Source organism: Marmota marmota, unplaced genomic scaffold, assembly GCF_001458135.2.
Source record: "Marmota marmota marmota unplaced genomic scaffold, marMar, whole genome shotgun sequence".
In the NCBI taxonomy this organism is placed as follows: Eukaryota; Metazoa; Chordata; class Mammalia; order Rodentia; family Sciuridae; genus Marmota; species Marmota marmota.
In genome coordinates, this window is record NW_025999949.1 from 9,432,943 (window position 1) to 9,441,229 (window position 8,287).

Here is an 8,287-nt window from a genome sequence, read left to right on the forward strand (position 1 = left end):
TGAAAGAGACAGTCTCCAAGGACCTATTCCTTGCCTCTGATTCTCTGCTTCTTTACATTTTTTTTCCCTTTTAATTCTGACCTTCAGCATCTACAACTTAATTTTTGAATTCTGAAAGTTGCTGCTTTTATTTTAAATGCTGAATTTACTTTCTGTATGTGACATCTAGAGCACTAAGCCATGAACATTTTCAAAACAAATCATCCCAACAATAAACACGCATAGTTACCAATGATAGGTAATGAGCTATGTAGTTCAGGGCTGCCAAGTTGAGCCTCAGATCAACCACTGGAACTATTTGGAAGGCCTCACATGTACAGTGGCATTGCTGGTGCTGATCCCAGCCATATGAGATCAGTGTTTCAATTTCCCTGACAGCAGCTTTATTGGCAGGACAAAGTGTACAAAGGTTGCCAAAGCTAACATATCAGAAGGTGGGGCCTCCAAACAGATGTGTTTTCATTTCCTGTTATTTTCCATTTTTCTTTCAATGGCAAGTTCTCTGTGTACAAAGCCAAATTGTGATGCTTACTTGGGTGTCCTTAAAACCCATGATAGTCCTTAGTCATCTAGGGCTAAACTTGAGAGTTAAATTTAACCCATGGTTCGAAGTGATTGGAAACACTCAAGTTTCCTTATCTTATGGCTTAATTATAAGTTTGATTTTGTTCTACTGTTAACATGGAAACTGAGAGTTGGAAAAAAAATAATAATGTAATGGAAATATGCATTACATGACACTTAATGTGTCCCTTAACTACATTAAATTATGCTAAATCTTAGAGTTAAGTTATTTAAGCTTTTAGTCCAACACCAACTAAATGGTTGCATCAAAATTACCTGGATGAGTGCTAACAATACTGATTCCCTGATCCTTCTGCAAACATATGGAATCATACCATCCAGTAGTGGGACTCTGGAATATATTACATTTTTTTAACCCTCAAATTATCAGTGAAGTTTGGGGTTAACTAAGAAGCTTTTCTTTGGCCCCAAACTTTCTTACAGCATCTAAGCCTGGCTTGGATTATCATTGATCTGGATTTTCCCAGGGCCTCAGTGTTAATCCACAGCATATTGTCCACAGTAACCACAGCAGAAATAGGTCTTTAAGTCTTTCTAGTTTGTCCCAGGATTAATGTCAGCTCTTGGAGATGAGACTGGGATAAGGAAGAAATAGAATAAGACCTCATCACTGAGCACCTTTCACATACCTGTCTCCACATGAGGTTTTTCATGTGTGATATGGGGAAAAAATGTAATTTGTAATCTTCTTCTGTCTTCCAAAGAAGATATATTCTAGTGACTGCAGTGTCTTTTATGAAAGAAGAATGATGAATGGAGGACAAATAATTGGAGAGAATAGAAAAAAATTAAATGGGACTGCCTGAGAAAAGGAGCAAGATGTAATATTAAATCTAACAAAGGAGAGATTGTAGCCTGGAAAGCAAGGCCCTGGAGGATAAAGAGAGAAGGGAGACCTGAGACCAAGAATGGGTCTAGAGACTGGACTAAGCTGTTTTAACAAGAACCTAAAATGTAGTGGCTTAAATGAGAAAGTTTATTTTGTTAGCATTTAAGAGCTCAGGGACTTGTTCAGGGACATTTAAATGCTAATTTTTAAATGCTACTAGTTGGGGACTTCTAGTTTCTAATAAGTTGTTACAATTGCCAGTATTCTTCAAGCCATGGGAAATGAGAAGGCATCCAAGACAAGAAGCTTTAACTTTGAAAGAGGACCAATTACACACATCATTTTTGTTTATGCCTCATGAGCCTCACTTGGTTATGTGGCCACACCTGGATGACAGGAAAGTGAAGATATGTCATATGTGCTGGGCAGCAATGGTCTCAGCTAAAATGTGGGGCTTCTGCTGCCAAAAGGAAGAAGGAATCTGTGGGTGAGCTACTACAATTGCTAGTCTCTAACCACTCAACAGGACAGAGCTAACTGGGAATTTTGGAATACATTGCTATACCATTTGCCACATGGATGCCCACCTTTTGTTTTCCTCCAAAATATTTAGGAAAACACACACTGTTCACTAATATTTTTGAGTTATTTATTTCTAGTAAATATAAAAATCCAAGTTCTACTTCAAGGTTGGAATGCTGGCAAGAATCAAATCTTCACCCAGGGATAGGAACAAATAAGTTGCATTTTTATTATCTTCACAACAGTCTCATTAAGAAGCTATCACCATCGCCTTATTAGAGAAGTTGGTGCTCAGAATATAAGTCACAAGCAGTTGCCACACATGTAGGAAGTGATGAAGTTGGTACTCCTTCTGAAAATCTCCTAATTGCAAAGCCCTTGCCCCATATCTATGCCCACTCTGCTCCATTCTCTGCCTTCTTTCCCAAAGTAAGGTAAGAAGTTTCACTGGCTCCAAGGATAAATCTCATTTCGCTCTGCCCTTTTACAGCTATTTCCCTTTTGGTTTCTAAGTGACCCAACCTCCAACAAAGTCAATCCAAACCACCTTAAACAAGTGTTTTTAACAGGGATAAGGACATATTACTTAGTTTGGAAACTTAGCCTTTAGAAAGCTTTTTTCTTTCCCTCCCAAAGATTTGACAATTAACCTTTAAAACATTTTAATTTAGCAAAATGATAGGAGGAAATTGGTAGAAAATTAGTTGGTGTCTGTTCAGAGACATTCAAATGTGGTGAATAAGACAGTTACATGTGGAGTTTGTTTCCATAGGTAATTAAGAAACACATGTTGAGAAAAAGCAAAGGTTTTCATGAGAATTCTGTGTCTATTAGCTCAGGAACTACTTCTAAAATAATGAGTGTGCTTCCTAGTGTGAATAACTTTGGCTTTGGGGTGACATTCTACCCAAAAGGGCATAACATTTCTCTTGAAAAAATCCAGGATTCTTCTACCCATTAAAACCTGGCCACTCCATAAGAAGCCCAAATTACCTCCATGGTGTTGCACAAAATCCTGCCATGTGCCAGTTTCCTGTGGTAAAAGAATAATTGTGGATATTTATTCAAAAGCTATATAATGATTTTCAGTGCCCTGATTCTCAAAGCCGAACCTGACGAAATCTATTCTCACAAAGCCAGGCTGAAAGCAGTAAACAACCTCACCAGGGTCAGGAATGAAGGTCACAGAAGAAATTATGAGGAACTCTGACAAGAAACTACACTCTTGGCCCTGTTCAAAAGTGTTTGCGTTTCTCAGAAGGGATATGATATACTCAAGTGGTGTCTACATCTGCATCACCCTGAGCTAGGTCCGTAGAACACTAATCTCTTAAGAGGTTCCCAGAAAAGATTTATGTGGCTACAGTTGAGAACATTGAATATTCTACCATATTATTTGAAATATACAAGATACATCAACAAATTGACTCTGGGGAAAAAAAAAAAACCCTTAACATTTACCTTTGTTTAATGTAATGTTTTTAAAACTTGTTTGATTCCAGAAGCCTCAAGAAAAAAATAGAATTAATATTCTACTTCTCACCTCCAACCTACCACACATTTTCCATTTAGTGACCACAGGGTTTTTTTTTTTTTTTTAAGCGTGAAATAAAGTCCCCACCCCGACCCCAGCAGAAAAATGGTTCCAACAGTTCATATCAACTCAGCATGAAAATCATAGCCCTGAGCAAGGTCTACAAAGTCTTTCATTGTCTGGTCTCACCTTTATCCATGTCTGCCTCCTATGTGTCTTCCTGGGCTGCTCTACCACCCTGCTGCTTTTAGAAGGTTCCAAGACACTTTCCACAGCTATTCTCTTGCCTGGAGCACTCTTCTCTAGATATTTTTGTGTTTCTCCCTTACCTTATTCTAATCTATGCTCAGCTGTCACTTTGTCAGAAAGATTTTGCCTTCTTAAATAAATAATTCTTCCTAAAATAAGCTCCTTTTCTACTTTCTGACCTCTTACACTATCTTGGTTTCCTTCACAGTACTAGTCATTACATGATATTTTATGGAATTATTTATTTATTAACATATTGCTCATCTCTCTTATTAAAATGTACACACTATGAGCAGTGATTCTTTTTGTTTTGATTTGTGCCTCTCTGCCCCAATGTCTATCCCTGACACAGTATGTGCTCAATAAATAAGCACTGAATGAATGAGTGAATGAATGAACATCCTACAGGTTCAGTGAGCATCCTGTGGAATGTATTCAAGATTTGTTGGTTTCATTCTGAAAAAAAAAAAAAAAAAGACAGATTTGATGAATTCAAACCAGTTATTTGGTGGATAAAACCAACCCAGAAAAAAAAATTGAGCTAAGCATTTTACTACATAAAGTTCTATAACCATTCCACAAAAACAGCTTACATCTCTTTTTTTGCTGAAATATACAAGATTCTAACTTCTTAGAGGAGTTGTTTTTCTATTTATTTTTTTATAGCTGGGAATTTTTCTGCTAACAAAAAAAAAAAAAACCCAGAAAGTTTTGTGAATTATAATCTTGCTTGATCTCCACTGGAGAATATTAAAAAATCCCATGACCTTCAGTGAGGAAAAATGCAAATTATTTTTCTGGCAACTGAAATCTACTCAGTAGGTAAAATGTTAAGTTTTGTCATTTTGAAACTGCAGAAGACTCAGATCAAGAAATCAGTGGCATAATTTCACATTATTTGCATTGTAATTCTAATGACATTATTGTGAACTCAAAGTTCAACTATTATGACCTTTGAGAAATCAGAAAAAAAGCAATTAAATAAAGACATGATTTCCTTGAATATGTCATAAATTGGGAATGGAGTATTATTCACAACCATCATGAACATCAAAGAAATTACTGCCTTACCTTCAAAAGAGTCACTCACTATCACTGAAGAACTATCTGCTTAAAAGACAAAATAAAGAAACAGGCATTGAAATTCACTACTAAATTCTTCCCCAGAAAGCTTTAATTTCTAACTGCCACTAAAAAAGAAAAATTATTACCTTACTCTCCTCCTGGCATAGGAACCATTTAGAACTTGCTTTTTCAAAGACAAGCTTAGGAAATATTTGATGAAGAGGTTCATTTTTCATAATTATGTGAACTATGCATAGTGAGCAGAAAAGAGGAAAAGCTTTTATGCAGAAGAATCCACAGCAGCAGAGCCCTAGGTATAGAATAGTGCCTTGGATGGACTTAAATCCAGATAGTCTAATGATAGGAGTCAAGGAATTAAGAGAAAAGAGGATAAAGCAACAGGATGCTAATTTAGACATTTCAACTGAGGAACAGAAAAATGTTATAAAATATCAATGACTTACATTGGGTCATGTCCTGTTCTAATAGCTTTTCATATTTAATTGTCATGACAAAGATACAAGGCAGGAGCTTCTGTAAACTCCATTCTATAGATGAGGAAACTGAGCCACAGATAAGCCAAGTAACTTGTCCAGTGTTTCACAACTATTGTCATGAATCTATGGTCAGTCTACTCCATTGTTCTGGGCCTGAGATGAGGCATGACGTCATGGCAGAAAGCTACAGTGGAGGAAAGCCGCTCAGTTTGTGGCAGTCAGAAAGCAGAGAGAGAGGCAGAACACTCTAGGTGCCAGGGACAAGATATAGTCCCAAAGACAAGCTCCCAGTGATCTACTTCCTCCAGTCAAACCCAAATCTGCTTTGGTTACCACCCAGTAGTTAATTCAAATTATTAATCCATCAAATGATCAATCCACTACTGAGGTTACAGCTCTCATAATCCAATCATTTCAACTCTAAATATGGCTGCATTGCTTAACCCATGAACTTTGGGTAGGGATATTCCAGATTCAAACTATAGCAATATCTTTCCAATTTTTTTTCCCAATAGAGGGAGATGGCCTTACAAATGGAAATTTCTCTTATTAAGTCATACTTTGCATATGTAATTGATATATCATTTTAATCTAGTTCTTAAATCAGTTGTTGCCCGTCACTGAGTAGGACAAAGTCCATGTTGTAGATCTTTCCAACCCCAATTCACGCCCTCAAGTCAGAAAGATTCAGACATGTCACTCAGAGGAACCATCATAAATTTATTAGAAGGGATGGGAAAGGGGGAAAGGGGACATTCTTAAAGGAGAGAGTAGATATTCTCAGACAGAAAAGGGACACCATGTCTCTCCTGCCCTCCAGTTTAATTGGGAATCCCAGGGAAGTTTCCAGAGAGTCCACACAGGTCCACTTCTTGACTTTTGATGACGGCAGATGATATCAGACTTTCATTCAAGTCCCCACTGTGCATGACAACTCTAGGTCATTCTGGCTCATACTGATGAGTTCTAATTGGGGAATTTGTTTTTACACACATCATGTTTAGGGATAATTACCTTTATTTCCCTAAGTTTCAGGATCTAGTCTGTGAGAGGGTCACAAAATTCTCTCCTTCAGGGTACTTGTGTTCCTTTCATGGGAATTCTTTGAAGGCTGCATTTCTCCTGCAGGTAACAGGTATTTGCTGGGGAACGTGACATATCCTGTCCATTTAAGTCAGCTAGTGTCGGAGGTAAATTGCTTCCTGGAAAGGAAAGCAGGTGGGAGTCAGCACAGTGGGTCTATTTTATAGAATCATTCCCTTAATGTCTGTCCCCTATCAAAGTTATTATAAATTTATTCCATGTGTTTCTCAACTCTTGGAGAACCATCTACTATAATACAGGTCTTCTCAAAGATATCACAAGGAAAGTGTCCTATTTTATTCATTGCTACATCCACACTGCTGAGAATAGTACTTAACACATGGTCAGTGCTTAACAAATGCCTAGGTAGTTTAATGAATAATTTGGGATTTTGCATACATAAAAAATGTCTTTTTTGTACTTCTACTTACATAGCTTTTTTAAATGTAACTACTTCCAAACATCTTTACCAAGCAAATAAAATTGATGTGACTGATGGCCCAAATATAAACCATAAGTATAACTTCTTTTGATATTTAGGAGAGAATTTGTCTTTAAATCATTGGCTTAGTTTAAAATTAGTGAATCAGTTGCAATAAAAATTATTTCCTTTTTTTCTGTATGTGTATGTGATATAGAGTTCTAAGCAACTGATATGCCTAAGAGTTTTGCTTTAAATTGTGAGATTTATGAAGTGGTAAGCTAGGAGTGATGTTATTATGTTATTTATCAGTTATTTGAAGGAGAAAACCAAAAAGAATATCAGCACTTCTCTGAAAATTACCTTGGCAACTTACTTCCTATTACCTACCTATTTATATTCAATGTTTTTTTAGAAAGGATTGAATGTGGCTTGCAAAATTACATAAAACACATTTAAATAGCATAAATAGAAGCAGAGTAAAAGAAAAGACAAAGAACATAAAATCCAAATAGGAATGATGCTAAAATATACTTTGCAAGATCTATATGATTGCTATAGCTGAGTCACAGTCTGGCTCTAAGTATTCTATCAGATTCACTAAAACATGGAAACCTAATCAATTACTCAAAGCACTGTGTCTATAACATAGAGCCAGCAATTTGTCAGGACAAGTACAATGATTATTGCACTAAGACCAGATAGGGTATGTCCAATAATGTTCTTATATTTTACCTCAGTATATAGTGATAATCCCTACAGAGCACAATTTAATAAAAGTAGTTCTATAAGCAGTAAATACCTTCTTTTGACTTGACTTTTGGTATTTACCTTCTTGCCACAATCCATATCAGTAGCTGAGAATTACAATACACAGCTGATGGAACAGTCTTTTATGTAAAATATTCCTAGTTATTTTTGTTTCTGAATTACCTTTTCATTTTTCATGCAATGTATTTCTAAATATAAAGTGCAGAAAAAAACAAATAATCCCATATTTTTAACAGTGTCATTCAAGAAAGAAACACCAAGAAATTTGATTTGTATTACAACTTTTTATGTCTGCTATTGCACAAAGAAAATAATAATCTTTACCACTTGTAGACTCAGAAATATTCCACTGCCTCCTTTCTGTTTGTATTCAGTCTGTGAAGTTCCCACTGCATTAATCACAGCGTTCAAAGACTAATATGATTATTAAATTATTTATGACAAAGATATGTAAAGTTTATTTTGTTTGACAAAGTCATAATGACTAAGCAAAAAACAATGCTCTTATATGAAATTCTACTTTTTGATATATAATTGTTTCACCTCATAAATGTAAGGTTAGAAAGAAAATAGCTTTGTATTCAGAAGAGGATAGAATGTTCATATTCAAATTTAACAAGTCTTTGCAGGAGGGCCATATGCTAAGCACAGCACATAGTAAGGTTCCCCTCCCATTCCACCCTCCCCCCCAACCCTCTCCCCACCTCCTCCTCCCACCCTCCTCCCCACCC

General features: G+C 36.2%; 1 long non-coding RNA gene across 4 annotated transcripts in view; it reads right to left on the reverse strand.

Moving 5' to 3' along the window:
• Positions 1–3,443: 3,443 nt before the first annotated feature.
• Positions 3,444–8,287, reverse strand: part of LOC125616518 — a 21,054-nt gene continuing 16,210 nt past the window's right edge. For 2 of the 4 annotated variants that reach the window (XR_007347156.1, XR_007347155.1), the window contains exon 3: positions 5,982–6,483. This is a non-coding gene — a long non-coding RNA (uncharacterized LOC125616518). Of the gene's footprint in view, positions 4,176–4,790; positions 4,830–5,981; positions 6,484–8,287 lie in introns of those variants that run through there. The other 2 variants (XR_007347157.1, XR_007347158.1) reach the window with 2 other exon arrangements.